Here is a 22,269-nt window from a genome sequence, read left to right on the forward strand (position 1 = left end):
TCTACCGCAAAACAAAGAATTAGTCTCAAGAAACAGCTTGCAAAGAAGATAATCAGAGAACAGTTTACTCAAAGTCTTTACCCATTAGCTTATCAACAAAGTGCAGATGTAATGAGCCAGCTATTATAGCGTTAACTAACATAAATACACAGGCAACTAGAGTCAAGTTAGTTTATGTATCTGTGGAGATCTCAGTGAACAGCATCGTTTAATTTTACGCTACCTACAGGGGTTCGTGCGTGCCCATTGTTGAGGTATTTGCTTTGCTAAGTTGAATTTCATGGTGGATTGATTTTTTGTGGGAGTTGTGCTTTTTTGGCTTGTTTCGGTAGTAAGGTTATTGGTATCGACTGTTGTACGTGGATTATGTAGTTAGAAAGAGTTTGTGCTAATCTCTATTCTTGTGTAAGTGAGCCCAGGTTTATCGGAGAGTGTGTATTTTTTTAATCGGTTTTACAACACCCGCGAGAAGTGTAAAAGAGATAATGATAAATTATATGTTTTAAAAGCATTGTTGTATTGTAACATAAGAAGTACAATAAATCAATACTTTGTGCATATTTTTTAAATAATATAAGAAACTAGCAAACCCGCCAGACTCCGTTTTGCTACCAATGCTTATGTCTATGCTTTCCTGCTTTTTTTCAAGAATTAATCCTGAATTTTTTTTTTTGCTTATAAACCTCGCGGAGCCCGAGACTTTTCGGTTCGTGCGTTTTGGAGTTATAGTATCAGGAAGGAAAACCTGACTTATTTTTATATAATAGAATTATTAATACTTTTTATCACAAAAAGTGTTATTAGGCCAAGACATGGAAAACATTGAAAAAACTTGGATAAATAACCAGAAAAATAAAAGCAAAGACTGCTAATAAAAAAGCAAGCCACAATCGTACCGTACAACAATGAGCACAGCGGGCCCGTTGAATTATACCGCATCTGAGTGAGCCGCGAAGTGGAGTAAGCGAACGACCGATGGTTTCACTATCGATGGCCAGTACAGTTAGATTGGTGCCGGCTGAGAGACCGACATCAGTTAGGACGGCTGCATACAATGCGACTTGACGACGATTGTGATAAGATTATTTTAATATTATTGTGTATTTGTTAATTCTGCTGTATGTGTAAGGACGATTTTTTATTAAGGATGAAATTATTAATTGGTTAGTTTTTAATTTAGTCTTTGTCATGGTCATTAAATAGAGTTGATATTACTTTTTATGCATTTTTTATTCATTACACTATAACATATCCCAAACTTGCTACGGACTACCTAACGGGTTTACCAGGGCTAAGGCTAGAAAAGCTAGAGTAGAAACGCGGCGGTTTTAAGTCAGTAAGAGTCTGACACTCCCTTTCGCCTCTCGCCTCGCCCATGGCGAGAGAAACCAATGGATAATTTTCTCCCCTTAAAACAAACTTAACCTTAGACGAAACTTATTTATATTCGGTTGTTATTTGTTTGAAATTCATTTTTTTTATCAAGTTCTTTACATGACAAAGATAACCATATATCCAAATATCGCATCAAAAACACCCATCCCTTATGGGAATATTTAACCCACGTTATCTAAGACCCATTTTCCTTTAACACAAAAAATCCCAGCCACTGTATCACTAAATAAATTCCTCGTTATCTTGTTCGGTAGCAGAATAAGGCAGACTTTACGTGCAGACGGCTCATGTTTTCACTATCGTTTAGGTATACAGTTACTTGGGAGTCGAGGCAACGACATATAAGGCGGCTTGCACACTGCGCTACAAGGAATTAATAATAAGAATCGCAAGCATTTAATAGGTACTCATGGTAGTATTTTTTTAAGGTTCTATCACTGATTCTGGTTGCAATTAATCCATGAACTGTCACAGTTTGCGTTTTGTAGACATTGACTACGTGAATCAAATCTGGGGTATGGAAGTTCTTGACGAGTATCAAATATTTAGGTCTGTAAGACATTAGTACAATTTTACATACTTTGCGATGTAATATCTTTTTTAATGGAACAAGCCCGTCACAACCTCTTAAAACCGCTGCAACTCTTTTAAGCTAGGATCTACAGTAAATACAACAATAAAAACGTCGGACCACTGAAATCCGGCGCATCCCAGGGACGTTGCTTAACATCAGGTGATCCGTCTATCACACTATCTCAGAAAATACAGAAGTATTATGGCTGACAATTTTAATAAGCAGTGCTGCTTGTTACATGTCAATCAGCATTGTTAATGGTATATATTATATCTGTCGTCGATTCGTCGCGACGGCCATTAAGGATTGAGGTATTATAATTGTAAGTGAAATTAATTATTTGAGAGCTATTTAAATTTAATGCTTTTTTTAGACACGACGCGACAACAGTCGCGCTGCTATTTTTCTTTGTAACTAAATGACGTGGCTAAACCAATAACTATAATTATAATTTAGTTAAGTCTCATGAAAGTTATAATACAATTATGGCTCGGGTATTAAAAAGATTTATCCGCCTTCTCATTTATAATATTGTCCCTAAAACGAAAGTAAACTTAGTCATCTATCTGTCAACCTTTATTAAATAAATAGTCTTAACAGTTAGACAATAGGGATCATTTTGAAATAGGGCCTCTCCTAGGATGGGTGACGGGTAGTTCTAAGTCTGGTACCGTATATAACTCAATGCTGAATGTTTAGACATTGATAAATATCTGTCTTTTGTATTAAGGTATATTCTGGTATTAAATGGTACACCTAGATACTAGTAGCAACTTTGAAGGACTAAAATGTAAACAGAATTTGGTTAATACATTGTAATCTGTGGTGAAATTTATGTTTAAGACTCAAAGGTAATATTTGCTTTGCCAGTATTCTGAATAGTCACAAAATTTTGCGAAAAGGGAATCGTGACAGCCCTTCAATCGTGAGAGCCCTATTCTTTTACTAGGCTTTTGTGACTTAATCGTTCAACAGATGCAACAACAACCATCAAGTAGTTAAGTCAAATAATCAAAATATGATTGTCTCCACAATCAAAACAGTTCACAATCTCACCAAATCTCCTTCATCATAAGATAAGACCAAACAATTTAAGAAAATACATCCACCATAAAAAAACTTAACCTTAAAATAAATGAAGGGACAAATCTCTTAAGCAGAAGATTTATTCCATAATGCAAATTCAGCTTTATATAAGCGAAAAGTGTATCTAAGGCTTAGTTCTCATTAACGGGAGCGCAACCATGACCATCATGCGGGCGTGCGGTCAGGCAACCATGTTGTTTTTGTTTTTTTTTTTTAATGAGCGGTCTCAGTGTTGTCCGGTGGGAGACCTAATTTTCGAATTTTAAATTGAGAATTTTTTCGAATGAATTGGGCTTCTGAGGGCCTTTTGGTAGTTGAATAGTGTAGGTTACCTTAATGATCATCGTCAAATTTTAATATTAATAAGTTCATTTAAAATTATTCGAAGAGAGTTGAATCATGATAGAACTGTCGCTTCATATTTATCTACTCGATACAAACCAATACAATCCTATTTTCAACGTTTTGCTATCACAGATAGAATATACAAGCGTTGAGGCATCCTTTCCTTTCGATTATTTAAGAAAATTGACCTATTCAAAATTTTTAAAAGTGATCTGACTTGAGTCTATTGGAAGTGTGGGACAACCATGCTTGCGCCACGTCTCTGGTGTTTCGGGTATCCATGGGTGGCGGCGATTGCTTACCATCAGGTAATACGTTTGTTCGTTTACCGGCCTATACTATTAAAAAACCCAACAAATTCTATGTTTCCAAATCAGGCATACCTCAAAAACGACTATATAATTATATCTTAATACTAATAAATATACTCCTAATAAAACTAAGAAGGTCTAAGTAAAACAGGTCGAGCAACCTGTCTTCATTTACACCTACTGCAGTATTTAATCTAAATGAATTATTTCCACGCAATGCCTACAGCTCAGTGTACTATACACTGGCTACACAAGCTATACAAACCAGTGTAAACTGATCTGCAAATATGCGGAAAGATCGTACAAAGCCAGGCCATGATAAACTGGTTTTGTATGGCTCGATATGTCGCCATATCAACACCTCGTTAGCGCAAGCTTAAATTCCATTCAGCTCTTCAATTACCTCACTGTTTTATGAAATACAATTATAATTAACTGGCTTTGGACCGTGGTTTTGCTTGTGTCAGTATCTATAGTTTTATTACTTTCTTTTATTATTTAAGTATTTGGTTGCCAATAGAAAACTGTTGAAGGCAAATCCTCCGCTAACGTCGGTCACCGGTGACCCCCGTGGCTTTTAAAGTGTTAAACAACCTGAAATTGTAATTAAGATCATTTAAAAATAAGAAAAGTGTACAAATTAAAACATTCGGCTTAATTACGAACACAAACTGACACTCACGAATATGAGCCCCAGGGTGACATGAAACTAATAGAGCCTCTGTCGAACAGTTTACGTGAGACTAAAAAAGGTGGTTTATCAACAAATATACAACCTTATATTTTCATTTATAGAATTAATTGGTATAAAGCATTGATGGGATCTAGACTATTTACTCCTTTTACATTCATCCAAGGTGATCTCCCGATTTAGTGCACATAGCCTCCGGGGTAAGTAATCAAGTACTAATGAAATAAGAAAAAGAACACTAGCGTAAAAAGAAAACAGTTGTGAGTCGCAAATAAATATAAAATCAATGAAATAGTCTCAAGGTCGATATTTGCTTGATTTTGTTTATTTATGCAAGTTATAATAAATGAAAAAAAAATCACACGACGTCACGCTTCCTAAATTCCATGGACGTAATGAAAAGATGTCCATGTATAGTCGCATAATTACTTACTATGCAGGTACAGAGACAGTAGCTATTATTAGTCTAAATAATAGTTTTTAATCTAGCCATATCTTCTGAAAACATAGGTTGGTTAGTGGCCAACTAATGGTAAAATACAATTTCTGTACTGATCATTCTTTATTTTCGTACCCTCATAGTAAATACCTGTGCTGACTGTACAATACTAGGTGCACCCATTTTTCACCAAATAAGATCGATGTCGTAGGGAATAACATAAACTCGGAGCTGCAGACTATCTACCGGGTTACTGGGGCTTCGGCTCCAAAAGCAGCAGTAGGAACGAGGTAGTTTTTAGTCAGTAAGCCTGACACTTACTCTCTCTCGCCTAAGGCAGGAGAAGTAATTGGATAATTATCCCCTCTTCAAATGTCAAAATTGTATAATATTGCTCTTCTTTAGAATCACATAGACAAATTCTTTTTCCACCATAAATGTTCACTTCTCACTACAACCTTAATAGACAGATCTTACTATTAGTTAATACACAAGTGAATGACCTTACTTTCATAAGAGTACACTAAAGGACTTATAAAACAGTTCTGTATTGGTTATCGCTCGTATTATTGCACTGCGAAAAACTAGGACAAAGCAGATATGCTTTTATAGGTTTTCAGTACAAGTTAGCGCTTACTTGTGATTTTATTTGCACCTTAAGGTTAGTATTATTTTGTCCACATATAAGAACGTGAAGTTATAGCTTCAAAGTCTAACGAACCTATCTAATAAAGAGGATATTTGTGAGTTGCTGTGAAAGGCTGATAATTGACTGCATGGTTGGCGCGGTGGCTGGGCAACTGGCTGCCTTGTGATGTGTGGCGGGTTCGATTCTCGCTCGGAGCAACTCTTTGTGAGATCCACAAATGTGCATCTAAAATTGTATGTTTGTAAACGCTCCTGCGACACTGAAGAAAATCCTGGTGTGGGGCAACGATTAAAAAAACTGAAAAAATAAATTTTGAATTTTTTTTCATTTTTTTTTTGTTATATTTGTTCTCCGACAAACAACGTGGTCCTAGACTATTCCCTAACTATAACTTTGGAGTTAGCACATGCTTAATTCTAATTTTTATTTCTCAGACTATAAGGCTCTTTGGTACAGTAACCGTATTTTAACCCATTAGTTAATTACAATCACTGAGTAATTAATCAAACATTAGTACAGAAAGTGACACTAAACCTACAAACATTCATAATATAAACTCCAGCAAAAAGTCTTCCCAGAGAATCGTACTCAAGACGACGAGTTAACAAGCCAATTGAATTATATTATTATCGCTGTATTTAACCGTCTTCCTTCAGACAGATAGTTTTTATTGAGTTTGTATACAAGTAAAATCAATTTGGAAGTTGGAATATTAGGAAATTGAATTCAGACCTTCGAACTAGGTCGCAACCTTCCCAGGGAAGTTATTATTGAATGACAAAAAGAATTGAGTGAAACGAAGTTGAGTGGGTACAGTCGGCTATGAATTTGTGTTGATGATCTGGTAATTTTAAATAAAATAAGTTAGGTGTTAAAAAATATGTATCTTGATGGCGTTTTCTAGTTTTTGTAACCACTGGAATTAATAAATACAAAAAGTGTATTACGGGACCTTTTCAAACGCAAAATAATGGTCAAAATTAATAACAATTTTCATAAAATAATAGTGAATAATCTACAATTTTTATATACTAATTTAAAAAAATAAACTTAGGTAATATTTAAACGGCGTGATTAACCGAAGACAAGCATGTGTTACTAACTATACAGGCAGGGTATGACCTGATTTGGGTAAAATAATACTTTTTACCCCATGGCAATGCGGGCAAAACCGCTGATAGAAGCTAGTCAAATCTAAAAATAAAATAACTCATAAAATCCTTTTGAAAATACTAAATACCTTCCTAATATAGAGAAATATAACAAATATATCACCCAGAAGTGTCCCAAAGAAATCCAAAGTCGATGTCATTTGATAAACAATGATGGATCGGAGGGCCACCTACAGTGATGAATGACTGTCCCTCCGATTAGATAACTTATGTAAATCACTCTCAATCACTTACATTATTATATTTAAGTGACATTTTTGTATATTTTAACTTAGTTTTATAGTAAGAAGATTAACCGCCGCACTTATGGTCATTTACTAGTTTCGGAACTAAATCTTCACTAAGGAATAGTTGGAGTAATCATTAAATGTCTCTGAGTGTGGCAGTAAAACTTATTTTGAGATAATATTAAGTAACTAGCGACCCGCCCCAGCTTCGCATGGGTGCAATGGTGATAATTCTTGAATCAATCTATCTATTAAAAAAACCGCATCAAAATCCGTTGCGTGCTTTTAAAGATTTAAGCATAGAAAGGGACATAGGGACAGAGAAATTCTTTTATACGATGCCACATTATTTTATACGATGTAGCCAAGGATACACTAGATGACAAAATTAATTGTCCTGTGACACGTGTCGCCAAAGACGTTAGGTGATGTAACTTCGCTTGACATATCGCCGATACATGTCTTGGGACATTAGTCCCTTAGAGTATCCTAGGCTTAAAGGTAGTTGCTAAATTTGTTGAGGTTAGCTCTTATAAGGAGACTAAAGTATCTAAGTAGTAATATTGTACCTACTCTTGAGGAACTGTTCATCCGTGATGATGGCGCTTAAATAAACATGGTAAATATCCCGATGCAAGCTCTAATGATATTATTATTATTAGTCACCATATCAGTTTAAAAACTTATATCTTTTCCTATATATGTAATGTAATAATGTAATGACGAACCTCAGGTAAAATTCCTAATTTAATTTTAATAATTAACCTACAAAATTATATTCACATTATATTTTTTTTTTCTATGAACAGAATTCTAAAGTTTCTGATACGAATATAAACCTAGAAAACCGTCATACTTTCGCTAGGCGGACTGTTTAGCAAAAATAAAATTAAAATACACTAAAATATTAATTGGACGAATTCTCAGATCGATATCTAGATTATGATGTTTATCGAGAATACGCTTATCTCTTTAATGAATGCTTAATTGACTCGTATATTACTAATTGACGTGCCCAATTAACAACTCTCTTTGGCATTCATATATCATTATAAAATTATTTTGCGCAGATCTTTTTTATTTATGTTTATGCTGTCCGTGGAAGCAGAGTTCAAAAATAAATATTATTGATGTAGCTACGTCCATACACATATAATATAGAAAAAGAAAGATAGATAGTTGTAGATACCTAATTTATAGATATGGTATTTAAGAGTAAGAGAAATATTTCATTTCTTTCGCAGTGGCGCTGTCTAGGTTCAGTAGCCGACCAGCAGTTCACCGTTTTTCGACCGAAGTTAATGAATAAATAATATCTTGATCAATCTACTACTGTATGCAATTATATTGTTACGCCTTTTTGACCCGGAAAGGGTAGGCCGAGGTGCACATTCAGTTCGGTTATTAATAAGTACACTAAATTCTTGTGCTGACTGTACATTTACACCCGCTGTTTGTTAACAAAATTAGTCCAGATTGTAATGAATTTAACAAAGCAATACAAATAAAATTATTATTACTATTTTGTTTATTTCTTTCGTTCCTCAAGCCATGTTTATTCATAATTGATTTCTAATAGACTCTTAATATCATCGTTTTATAAACGGTAAAAACTTTAACATAAATATTAAAGGATATTAGTCCATTTAAAAAGACATAATTAGGATATTTTTCTGTCAAGATGGACATAATTAAATATTTTAATTAATAAAATTAGCATAATGTGGGAATCGGATTCGCTAAAAATCTTAAAGACACACCTAAATTGAAAGCTGAGAAAATTGAATCTACATTTTGTCAACGTAGACGTGTTAATTGGATATTTTAGTCAGAATTAATTAATTTTACATATAAATTATACTTTATATCGCTCTAAGTAGAGTGAAGATATCCAAACTGTCAGTCAGTAATTTGATTTGAATAATATAATAAAGCTTCTGAGGACCTGCGAAAATAGACTAAAACGAGCTAATTTATTGGCATTTAATAAAATTACGCATGTCAAAATATCCAACTAATATTATAAACTAGCGACTCAGGTGCGGTTTCATCCGCTCTGCTCATCTACTATTGGTCATAATATGATATTTTATAACCTATAGCCTTCCTCGATAAATGCACTATACAACACAAAAATAATTATTCAAATCGAAACAGTAATTCCGAAGATTAGCGCGTTCGAAAAAACTAACAAGCAAACTCTTTAGCTTTATACTCGTATATAGATATACAATGTGATAGGGGTGGGACTTCTGACCCGTAAAGGCTGAGTACTACGTCTAATTTTATCGACAAAAAAATAATATGGGGTGTTGAACCCCTAATTGAAAATATTGAAAAATAGTGATTTTTTCGGTAAAAATAATTCACAAATGATTTTTTTTCTCACCAAAACATTATCAAACATATGGAAAAAGTAATGAATTAGTTAGCCAAGGTTATTAGCTACCGTTTGTCGTTTTTTTTTGTGTCTACGACGCATACAACCTTTGATATCAAAAAAAGTAAAAAAAATATTAAAATAGCCATAACTTTTAGGGGGAGGGGATTCGACCCCTTCGACCCCCGACTTTTGTCGATAAAATTAGATGTAGTACTCAGCCTTAACGGGTTAGAAGTCTCGCCCCTATCACATTGTAGATGTGAAAATTTATAAAATCGTAAAAATTTGGTAACAGAAAATAAAATTTAGGTGAGAATATGAATAAAATTCAACACATCTAATATAGCTCTTGGAAAGAGCTTCACTAATGGACAGACAGACAGACTATCCTACCTTACCCATACCTATATTTCACGTTTCAAAAGTACAGGTACAAGTAAAGTAAAAGTAAAGGTTTAATTGAAATAAGTAAATGCTTTGACTTTTGACTTTGACACAAAAGGTCTCATGTCGACATGGAGTAATTTACACGCTCATCTATCCAGTTTTCACGTAATAAAAATGTCTGCTATTAGTAGAAAGCGTTCGGTTCGATGCTCGGTCGCAACAAAATGGTTCTTGTTAACACTTTATGGCAATCTACTCGGTCCGTCTATAAAATGTGAGAAGTATAGGTTTCTAATCGTTTCTAATCACTCTGCGATTATTTGTCATCAATATTGTGATAAAGGCTTGATTATATGGCAACTTTAATATATTATTAAGTACGATACGAACATAACATAGTAACACCATGCCTTTAAGTTATCGAAGGTAAAAAGCATATGTATACCCAATGTTCAATCCACGTTTTACCACTTATGTTATAAATTCGTAAATAATAATAGAGGGTGAGCTTAAGGTCATATACGATATCATCTGGTGCAATACCAGACCGCTGAAAACCCGTGCTGTTACACTTTAAAACCCGAAAAACCCAAATCATACTTTGCTCGACTCAAAAACCAAAGCCAAGATACCTTGCTCCGCAGTTGTAGTTTTAACTGCTTGACCCACAAAACAATCACACTAATATTATAAATGTAAGTTTGTTTGTTTGGATGTTTGTCTGTCAATCACGCTGAAACTACTGAACGGATTTTGATGAAATTTGGTATACAGACAGGATAAGAGCTGACTTAGGTGATAGGATACTTATTATTCCAAGAGAACGCGTGTGAAGCCACTGGCTGAAGCTAGTCTTCCATAATGTAATTCAGCTTAATTCATTATTCTATCCTATACCTAATTGGAAAAATCCCAATAGAAAGGGCAAAAGCTTTCACTCAATATTATCATTTACTCTTGTTTATTTATACATCAAATCAGCGTTGTATTGTTGTGTTTATCAGATCTATAAGTATTGTGTTTAATAACTACAGTGGATTATATGGAGCGCCCACAATGGGTAGATAGGCAACGCCTGGAGCCCGAGTTTATCTAATCTCGTTTCGTACAATGGAACTATTTCAATTGTGGGTCTACTGTTTTGTGACACATTGGTTTAAGAGTTGGCTAGCAAGAGCAACAACAGAATTGGATATTTCAGTAAGGTATATAAAGTATACCAAATTGATATAGGTTAGGTGAATGGTCTTAAGTATGTATGCTATTTATGGAGAAGAGTTAAAAATTTAATAGTCCCAATTTCAGACTCTATAACAATTAATCCTGTGCTGGTTCGGTTCCCAAACGGAGCAACTCTTTGAGCGATCCACAAATTGTTGTTTTGGGTCTGGGTGTAATGTGTTTGTGAAACTGCATGTTTATAAAACACACTGACGACATAGGAGAAAAACCTAGTGTGGGGTACCGTTTGAAAAAAAGAAAATATGATAACTGACACCAAAGACTTATAACAACTTTTTACAAAGCTTTTACGAATAGAGAAAGCAGAACCTAAGTACTTTACATTTATGAAAATCGGCAAACTGTTGAAGACTGTCCATTATTCAGTGATCACGCTTTAAACAAATATTGATTTGCTTTCAAAACACAACTTTCTATTCTAATAAAGCATTTATGATGAGGTGTTAATTGGACAACAAAAATTATCTGGAGAGCTCTTCAAAAACTGCAGCTTTCGAAAAATTTACATAGCTTTTTACTTAATTGGTTAAATTAAGAGAATAAACAAATTGTTGAGCCAAAGTCAACAACGAACGTTAGTATTTTGCATAATAACTATGATGACACAAACACTCAACATTACAAGTACCACTGAACGAAATTGACGAAGTATTCTTAGAGGTCTGTTCACACAGAAGGCTTAGAGAGAAGAGCAGATTTTTGTCACGTTGAAAACATAGTTTTTTGTATTGGTATTATGGTTTGTTTTTTCATGTGCACTGCTTTTGGTTTAAAAAGTGATTGGAGGCGCTTGGTGTGAAGTCATAACAGGAGCTGACCGACTGAAACGTGTACTTCTAGATCGTGCAGCCGATCAGCTCCGATTGCGTGCTTTTTATAGCTCGCGCAACCGATCGGCTCCGATTGTGTGCTTTTTATCGCTCGCGCAGCCGATCGGCTCCGAACGCATCCGCTTTCTGGACGCTTCGAGTCGGTCTATGTGAAATGGTTAGCAACTCCGCTGCGACCGACTGCAAGTGTATACGATCCGGTCGTGAAAAGATGCTTATGTGAAATAGACAAATACAGCGCCGATGCTCTCCGAGCAATTTTGTGTGAACAGGCCCTAACTCTTCACGCAATTTCACGAACTGCCGAGAGAAATCCGACATAATTCGTAAATAAACCAGTCAATATGAATAACAATCTGGTTAATATAAACACTACGAATTTCTCTACATAAAAGCTCATGTTTTACTCGATATTACACTTTATCTAGTCGACCAATCGATTTTGCCGAGCCGTGCAACGAAACTACCACGTCTATTGATATTTTGCATAATTTTATTATCGTTTAGTTTAAGTGTCTGTGTGTCGACACACCTATTTTCTCCCTTTTCTCTCCAATCAACTGAACTGTTAGGCAGGAAAGAAATTAATGAATGAGGGAACTAATGTATTAATTGAGCTGATTGCCAACTATTAGGGCGGCTTTCTTAGTTGATGATAACAAAAACGAAAGTTCCAAGTACGTAGTACATTTGGAGGGTTGCTTTTTACTTGGACTAATGGCTTTGGACTTAATGGGCTATTAGTCTAGGTCTCAAATGCTAGATCGTGGAAAATAACTCGTAGGTTTTCGGGTTGAACGATGTTTTTCGTAGGAAACCTTGAATGAAATATTTAGTTTTCTGGCTACATAGCCACAAAAATAAAAATGTTATATATACTGTTACGTTTGTTAATATTGCTTATAATCTTGTTAGTAGTAGTTTCCGGGCACGATAAGTGTATAATCTTTATAACATACATACATACATAACCTCACGCCTGTCTCCCATGGAGGTAGGCAGAGACAATGGAACGCCAATTGCTACGAATCTTACATACCTCTTTCGCTAAAAAAAAAAATAACAATGGACTAAAAATGCTATTTATTAAAAACTTACAACAACAATAATATTAAAAACTTAACACCAGAAACACGTAAAATCTAAATAGTATTATTTAGATTTTATATCACATGACATTTTATATTGACACGAATATACGCCTAGTACTAAAGTGTGTCAACACCTGCGCACGCGACTGACCTCAAGTTCAAAAGGTACTATCGACAAAATGTTTCATGTATAGGCAGAACAATTGTTTTTGAGAATAATTATTGAAAGATGATTGACTTTATTACGGTATGCAGTGTTAAATGTTTTTGGGAAAATGTTCACAAGTCCCAAACAGATTTTTCTGAAAGTGTATGTATGTATGCGTTCGCCCAAAACTCTGTACCCGTGTGAAATTACCGTGTTCTCATGTACACAATTAAAAAATATTACTCTGCAAGCGGCTCCATCTTCGTTCCCGTATGATAAAATGTATCCTATCAGTATTACCCAAGTCGACTCATAACAAATTTCATCAAAATACGTTAAATAGTTCAGCGTGACTCTCGGAAAACCATTCAAATTCTATAATTTTGAAAATGTACAAGTACTTTCCTTTATTCTCCAAAAATCCTACATGTGACAATTCTATGTGTACAGGTTAGCATAAAACTAATATAATTTGCTAGGCCAAAGCCAATTTCGTCGATTGTACCGAGAATTTATGTGCTAAGCCAACGAAAGCGACATTTAACACGCTTACAGTCAGTTGCAGAAAACTGTCTTTAAAATCGACATTAGTTAATCCGTCATTATCGCTAATATTCCATTAAATTTAAAGACGTTGCACAAAACTGTTGCGGGTCCCTTTAATGGGACTTTAACTAAAGACGACATTAAAAAGTGTTGCAAGTTAAAACACATATTTTGAATGAACTGATTACGTAGTATTTGTATACTCTGTGGAACTGATTGAATGTAAATTGTCATTAAGGATGGAAGGATGTGAATCCCGCTTCGAAAGAAACCGATTTTTTAAAATAACGATTTATCGATCGTGACTCGATTTATTTCATGTAGTTAAAGGACAATATAAAAATCAATACAATACCATTTGTTACTACTTAGTTACTTGTAAACTAAGACTTAGTTATGAGTTTTTCCAGAGCTAATCACATTTTTTACGTAATACCTATATCTATATTTTGTATTTGATTAAATATCTCTATATTTAATAGATTAGGTATATGTGTTATTTTAATTAGCTACTATTAAATGTATTTTGTAGTGTCTTAATAGTGGAATACATATAAATATCTAATTTTCTTCTAATTCCCTGAACCGATTCAATTATGTGTTCCGATTTAAAATAGGTATCAACCTTTTTGGTTCGCGGGAATAAAATTCTAGATGACCATTGACCAGCCCTAGTTGTCAATATTGTCATCATGAGCGTTTCTGTCATCTCTGTATTTAGGAAAAATCCTAATTTTTTACGATAAAAATATTATCAATTGCTTTAATGTGGTGTTGAATTATCTTTCATTGGTATCGTAACACCTTTTGTAAGAGAGAAGATTTAATGTAGCTTCCAGGTGTTTGTTATTGTTGTGATTAATTGAGAATTGGACTCGTCTTGAGTTTTCCTTTTGTAGAAAGAATTTTCAGTGTTATTCATTAACCATGGTATCTGATGCAACACAGGCTGGTTCAGGCAGTATGCATCGCCCTTTTACTAACTTTTTAAGCAAAGAATTAACCAAAGAATGGTATAATATTGCACCCACAGAGGAAGTACGAATTACCCCCATGTGACGGTGGCTTGGTATTTTAGTAAAATAAATATATAATAAAATAAATTAATTTAAAACAAGATAAATCGTTTTATTTATTCTTAAAAATAACTACTTAATAGTTAACACTTCTTTAGCATTTACCCAGTCTCTATAAAGAACAAGGTATATACATCTATTAATACACCGATTCTATAATAATTCCCCGAGCATGATATGGAAATACCTAAGGAAGGCCAATGTTTGGCAGGAAGCTGATCTTCGGTAGATCCCGTAGCGAAGAATCACAAACATCTATATGACGAAAATTGCGCGGACGTAGGAGCATAAAATTTGGTACACTTATAGTTTATGTGTAGGAGAAGTGCAGAACGCTAATATTTTTCATAAATAATGCTTATAAAGTACATTCATAATCAATAAATAAATAAATCAATAAATAAAACATTACACACACTACCATGCATAGTAGGGGAAGGTAGGGTAATTGAGAACGGCGGGTAATTGGGAACACGTTGATAAGTCCCACTTCCCCTCCCCGTATCCCGTCTCGCGGCTATTCGAGGTATGCTTCCCCCGCCCCTAAGTGCGCAAGCGACAGTGGGAACTGGAGGATGCACGCATCTTGACACGGTGAGTCAAAATGTTTTTATTGCATTTTTGTTATAAATTTTGTGTTTTCATACATTAGATGCAAATGTCATATTTTTGAGTACAATGACACCATATTTCGTAAGTTTATTTCATGGATAATCCGTTTTAAAATTTTACGTGTTATAGGATTCACTTATAATGCTATCGAAGGTCGCGACCATTTTTATTCAAATTATCGACTGCCGGTAATTAGGAACGGTGGGTGGCGGGTAATTGGGAACGTTCATATTTACAATTTGTTTTTATATTTTTATTACAATACAATTTTTTTTAGATGAGGCGAGACGTTGATGCAGCCAGACTGAACCAGACACCACCAGTTCAATTATCAGATTCACATGACCACGATAAAGCTTTGGGCACATGTGCAATGCACTTCCAGAGAGACCAGCAAAAGTTACGTGTGTGATATTATGTGTCATGAAATGAAAAAATATTTTTTCCGTTATAAGCAGACAGATAAATAATGTTTTTAAGTAATAAAAGTTGATTCCTTTTTTAAGAGAAAATACTGTTTTTTGCCTTTTAAGTTAAGTGTTCCTAATTCCCCCACCTTCCCCTATCGTATTTGACAAAACGTCAAATTGACAGACATTGCGATGATATTAAAAGAAGAAGAAATGAAAAGAGGTTTCTCATTGAAGGAGGTTATTATAATGAAGAGGTTTGGTTATTCATGATGCGCCGGAATATATTAATTTGAATTTTACTAAACGAATAGCAATTCGTTAAATAAAAATTATCCTTGAACGTATGTTAAGTGGTATTGTAAATTAAATCGTATATGGTCGAATTTCGACCACTAGGCGGCCACTAGTGTCAATAACTATGTGAGGCCATCAATAGCTTTATTTCTTCGAGTTTCAGTTTCTAAATTGAGTATCTCGCAAATGCGTAAAGCTTTAGAAATCCTGTATCTCACACGAAACTCTTCTCCGTCATGTTTTTCAAATAAATTTATCCTATCTGGTACACGACGTCGTCGTGGAAGGAGCGAATAAAGATGGTAGGCTTGAAAGGGACATTATAAACAATACTGTAATAAAGTAAAAAAATATTACTAGCACTATTTACAAAAGAATTGAGAGTTTAATAACAAGTTTAATGGATGTTTGACTAGGCATTAAAAATTATAGCCCCAAACTGTCAATTTAATGCTCCTTTAGCGCTAATGACGTTTTGTGCAACGTAAAAAATAGGCTAAAGTCCCGATTTGACGTTTCTTTAATTAATGTTAATCCGGCATTAAAATGAGATAGAAATACTTCTTTATGCAACACTTTAAAGCTTCATTAATATTTAAAGTCACTTTAAAAATTTAATGATCGTTCCTGCAACTGACTGTTACAGTCAGTTGCAGAAAACTGTCTTTAAAATCGACATTAGTTAATCCGTCATTATCGCTAATATTCCATTAAATTTAAAGACGTTGCACAAAACTGTTGCGGGTCCCTTTAATGGGACTTTAACTAAAGACGACATTAAAAAGTGTTGCAAGTTAAAACACATATTTTGAATGAACTGATTACGTAGTATTTGTATACTCTGTGGAACTGATTGAATGTAAATTGTCATTAAGGATGGAAGGATGTGAATCCCGCTTCGAAAGAAACCGATTTTTTAAAATAACGATTTATCGATCGTGACTCGATTTATTTCATGTAGTTAAAGGACAATATAAAAATCAATACAATACCATTTGTTACTACTTAGTTACTTGTAAACTAAGACTTAGTTATGAGTTTTTCCAGAGCTAATCACATTTTTTACGTAATACCTATATCTATATTTTGTATTTGATTAAATATCTCTATATTTAATAGATTAGGTATATGTGTTATTTTAATTAGCTACTATTAAATGTATTTTGTAGTGTCTTAATAGTGGAATACATATAAATATCTAATTTTCTTCTAATTCCCTGAACCGATTCAATTATGTGTTCCGATTTAAAATAGGTATCAACCTTTTTGGTTCGCGGGAATAAAATTCTAGATGACCATTGACCAGCCCTAGTTGTCAATATTGTCATCATGAGCGTTTCTGTCATCTCTGTATTTAGGAAAAATCCTAATTTTTTACGATAAAAATATTATCAATTGCTTTAATGTGGTGTTGAATTATCTTTCATTGGTATCGTAACACCTTTTGTAAGAGAGAAGATTTAATGTAGCTTCCAGGTGTTTGTTATTGTTGTGATTAATTGAGAATTGGACTCGTCTTGAGTTTTCCTTTTGTAGAAAGAATTTTCAGTGTTATTCATTAACCATGGTATCTGATGCAACACAGGCTGGTTCAGGCAGTATGCATCGCCCTTTTACTAACTTTTTAAGCAAAGAATTAACCAAAGAATGGTATAATATTGCACCCACAGAGGAAGTACGAATTACCCCCATGTGACGGTGGCTTGGTATTTTAGTAAAATAAATATATAATAAAATAAATTAATTTAAAACAAGATAAATCGTTTTATTTATTCTTAAAAATAACTACTTAATAGTTAACACTTCTTTAGCATTTACCCAGTCTCTATAAAGAACAAGGTATATACATCTATTAATACACCGATTCTATAATAATTCCCCGAGCATGATATGGAAATACCTAAGGAAGGCCAATGTTTGGCAGGAAGCTGATCTTCGGTAGATCCAGTAGCGAAGAATCACAAACATCTATATGACGAAAATTGCGCGGACGTAGGAGCATAAAATTTGGTACACTTATAGTTTATGTGTAGGAGAAGTGCAGAACGCTAATATTTTTCATAAATAATGCTTATAAAGTACATTCATAATCAATAAATAAATAAATCAATAAATAAAACATTACACACACTACCATGCATAGTAGGGGAAGGTAGGGTAATTGAGAACGGCGGGTAATTGGGAACACGTTGATAAGTCCCACTTCCCCTCCCCGTATCCCGTCTCGCGGCTATTCGAGGTATGCTTCCCCCGCCCCTAAGTGCGCAAGCGACAGTGGGAACTGGAGGATGCACGCATCTTGACACGGTGAGTCAAAATGTTTTTATTGCATTTTTGTTATAAATTTTGTGTTTTCATACATTAGATGCAAATGTCATATTTTTGAGTACAATGACACCATATTTCGTAAGTTTATTTCATGGATAATCCGTTTTAAAATTTTACGTGTTATAGGATTCACTTATAATGCTATCGAAGGTCGCGACCATTTTTATTCAAATTATCGACTGCCGGTAATTAGGAACGGTGGGTGGCGGGTAATTGGGAACGTTCATATTTACAATTTGTTTTTATATTTTTATTACAATACAATTTTTTTTAGATGAGGCGAGACGTTGATGCAGCCAGACTGAACCAGACACCACCAGTTCAATTATCAGATTCACATGACCACGATAAAGCTTTGGGCACATGTGCAATGCACTTCCAGAGAGACCAGCAAAAGTTACGTGTGTGATATTATGTGTCATGAAATGAAAAAATATTTTTTCCGTTATAAGCAGACAGATAAATAATGTTTTTAAGTAATAAAAGTTGATTCCTTTTTTAAGAGAAAATACTGTTTTTTGCCTTTTAAGTTAAGTGTTCCTAATTCCCCCACCTTCCCCTATCGTATTTGACAAAACGTCAAATTGACAGACATTGCGATGATATTAAAAGAAGAAGAAATGAAAAGAGGTTTCTCATTGAAGGAGGTTATTATAATGAAGAGGTTTGGTTATTCATGATGCGCCGGAATATATTAATTTGAATTTTACTAAACGAATAGCAATTCGTTAAATAAAAATTATCCTTGAACGTATGTTAAGTGGTATTGTAAATTAAATCGTATATGGTCGAATTTCGACCACTAGGCGGCCACTAGTGTCAATAACTATGTGAGGCCATCAATAGCTTTATTTCTTCGAGTTTCAGTTTCTAAATTGAGTATCTCGCAAATGCGTAAAGCTTTAGAAATCCTGTATCTCACACGAAACTCTTCTCCGTCATGTTTTTCAAATAAATTTATCCTATCTGGTACACGACGTCGTCGTGGAAGGAGCGAATAAAGATGGTAGGCTTGAAAGGGACATTATAAACAATACTGTAATAAAGTAAAAAAATATTACTAGCACTATTTACAAAAGAATTGAGAGTTTAATAACAAGTTTAATGGATGTTTGACTAGGCATTAAAAATTATAGCCCCAAACTGTCAATTTAATGCTCCTTTAGCGCTAATGACGTTTTGTGCAACGTAAAAAATAGGCTAAAGTCCCGATTTGACGTTTCTTTAATTAATGTTAATCCGGCATTAAAATGAGATAGAAATACTTCTTTATGCAACACTTTAAAGCTTCATTAATATTTAAAGTCACTTTAAAAATTTAATGATCGTTCCTGCAACTGACTGTTAGTTATATGAGGTAACTTAATATTGTGAACTGAGTGAACTGGCTATACTTTGACGAACTGATTGGCGGTTGAACTTGCTTTGGTATCGAAAGTAACAAGGTGGGCTTTGATCTAAATTCGTTTGTTTAAAAAAAAAGTAATGTTTATTGTTGATACAGGAAATTAATTTAAACTAAATTTTTACAGATTCTTAATCACACGTCACACACGAGGTAACTGGACAAGTTTCAAGTCACCCTGGGGGCCCATATCTATTAGCAGCGTTCGCTGCGTCAGTCGTCAAATTAGTCGTGCAAATTACCTCCTAAAACAGTTATCTAAATACAAACCGTACAACATTATTAACTCAATATTCCTCACGATATTTAGCCCACAAAGAAAGCAACTCCAAAATATAAAGAAAAAGAATTAACCCCTCTCTCTTTCATTACATTCACTAGGCTATACAGAATCCAAACACTAATTGAATTAGGCCTTACCTACATTTTCATCTGACCTAGGTTTGTGACAGAAAGTAGGACAGACTCTTACTAATCCGATGGACCAATCAATCTCACTGAATTAATTGGCTTAACACCCACGTTGAATAAATTTTACCTAACGAATGGTAGTTCTTAATCTTATTGTAAAATCTCATTTGTTTGAATTAGTTCTGGCTTCACGTACAGTTTTGAAATTTGTGTGGATTTTAGGGATTCGTTGTTTGATTGGCATATTTATTAGGTGACGCTATAGAGGAGGGGGTGATTATTATGGTTGGTATCGATAGTTTAATTTTAAGTAATTTATGATAGGCTTATGTCATTACTATATTCTAGTTCTAATCCATTTAAATTCAATATATACTCCACACAACATCAACAGCCTATTAAGTGGCTACTGCTGACCAAAGATCTCTTCTAGTACGGAGAAGGTTCGCATAGAGAGAAGGAAGCATTAGTCACCACACTTGCTCCATGTGGTTTGGCGATTTTAAACTTATAATTAGAAATGATAAGACCAGGTTTCCTCATAATATTTTCTTTCACCGTTTGTCAGTGGTGTCTTAATAATTTTAGAAAGTACAAATAACTCTGATAAAGTCACATTGGCACTTGCCGTCGAAGAACCCTCAAGCATGAGAAGCCTTAAACCAGCCGGGCCACTACGAAATTGTGCAACCTTACTTCGTCAACAAATAAGCTAGGAAACAGGATAATACCAAAACTTTAAACTTTTGTAAATCTCCGTTCAAAACTCTAACACCACACCTGCTCTATCCCACACAACATAAAGCATCATATTAAACCCAAGTCTTATATACTTTGAAAAGGAAAAACTTTTAGAAAATTTCCAACAGCTTCGCTTTGAAACTGGTATGTTACCAACACTCTTATACATATACAGAGTAGCGAGACAACTCCATTATTTAGTCCCAAGCACTTACTACTTTGTATGGCCACAAAAGAGTGAAAACCTTTGAAATATCGCATACTTAGTCTTAGGTACACTTTGTATGGGAAAAATGAAACGCTGTGCAAACAAACTTTACCTACATTGAATGAGACGTGAATTTTCGTAGGGTTTCGTCATTTTCTAGTGAGGTTGATAAAAGCATGATTGAATGTTTATGTATTATGCTTTTTACATTCAATTTCAAACAATTAGACCTTTCCCATTATAAGTAAAGCTGTAGATAGGTTATAAGTGCTCAGAAAGTGACATATAAAAATGTGAACAATTGGGAACATAGGACGTGGGACTGCATGTTGGAAAATAAACGTAGTTTGTAACTCCCCGTAAATAGGGTAGGCGACTGATTTGTAACTAGATCCGTATCCGTCTTGTAACTAGATTATTTTAAAATATTAGACACTTATTTTTTTTATTCTTACGGTAAAAAATACTTTCAAAGATAATATATATCGAATGAAATATCGCGTAACGCCACTTCTAGGTACATTTTATACGTAGAAATGACGTATTTGCTCCCACTCCTAAACTTTAATTCGTTTTATCAAAGCATTGTTATCTTATATAACAAATAAATACGTGTCTAATACTTTTTCATTACGTAATTGACGGACTAAATAGATTTTTAATTTCCATATCCTATCATCATCCCTATTGTCACGCATTATGTTAAAAGGAAATCCATTTAGGACATGTCCTCTTTATATTAGCTTCATGGTGATTCACTCCCATCCTCTCTAAAAGTCTACAATAATCATACCGCACCTTAGTTTATGTCATGACGTTATATTATTATTATAAAGTGAAACGTTGCTTATCTTCATCATCTTGATAAAGTCCGAGATAGGTGTAATTGTGGGATTTCCGTGAGATGCACAAACATTTCACCTGGGCGTGGAAAGTCGTGGAAACCGAGCCGTTAACGAAAGTTTATGGCCATTTCGATTTTATATAGAAAGAAATAGAAAAAGTGTGTGTTTTATTGATATTGCTGTGAACGTTTGCAACGAGTGTTTGAAGCGTTTATTTCTGCTGTGTTATGTGATGTTTTTAATGCTTTTTTTTTACTTATGTTGTCTTAATACTTTTTGTTCTCGAATCGAAGTAATTTTTTTCACATATTATACAGAAAATGAAGAAAAATATTCTCCCTAAAAGCTTAGACACGGTTTTTGTTGTGTAATATTTTTGCCAGATTTATGAATCTTATATACCGTACTTATTATATTAAG

General features: G+C 34.1%; 1 protein-coding gene and 1 long non-coding RNA gene across 3 annotated transcripts in view; one reads left to right on the forward strand and one right to left on the reverse strand.

Annotated features, from left to right (window-relative positions):
• Positions 1–22,269, reverse strand: part of LOC118282013 (serine proteinase stubble) — a 160,875-nt gene that overhangs the window by 40,758 nt on the left and 97,848 nt on the right. The window lies entirely within an intron of this gene.
• On the forward strand, positions 13,515–17,671 carry LOC118273358 (uncharacterized). The gene is made up of 2 exons (XR_007707515.1): positions 13,515–15,186; positions 15,482–17,671. It is a non-coding gene; the product is annotated as an uncharacterized LOC118273358 (long non-coding RNA).

This window comes from Spodoptera frugiperda, chromosome 31, assembly GCF_023101765.2.
Source record: "Spodoptera frugiperda isolate SF20-4 chromosome 31, AGI-APGP_CSIRO_Sfru_2.0, whole genome shotgun sequence".
Classification (NCBI taxonomy): domain Eukaryota; kingdom Metazoa; phylum Arthropoda; class Insecta; order Lepidoptera; family Noctuidae; genus Spodoptera; species Spodoptera frugiperda.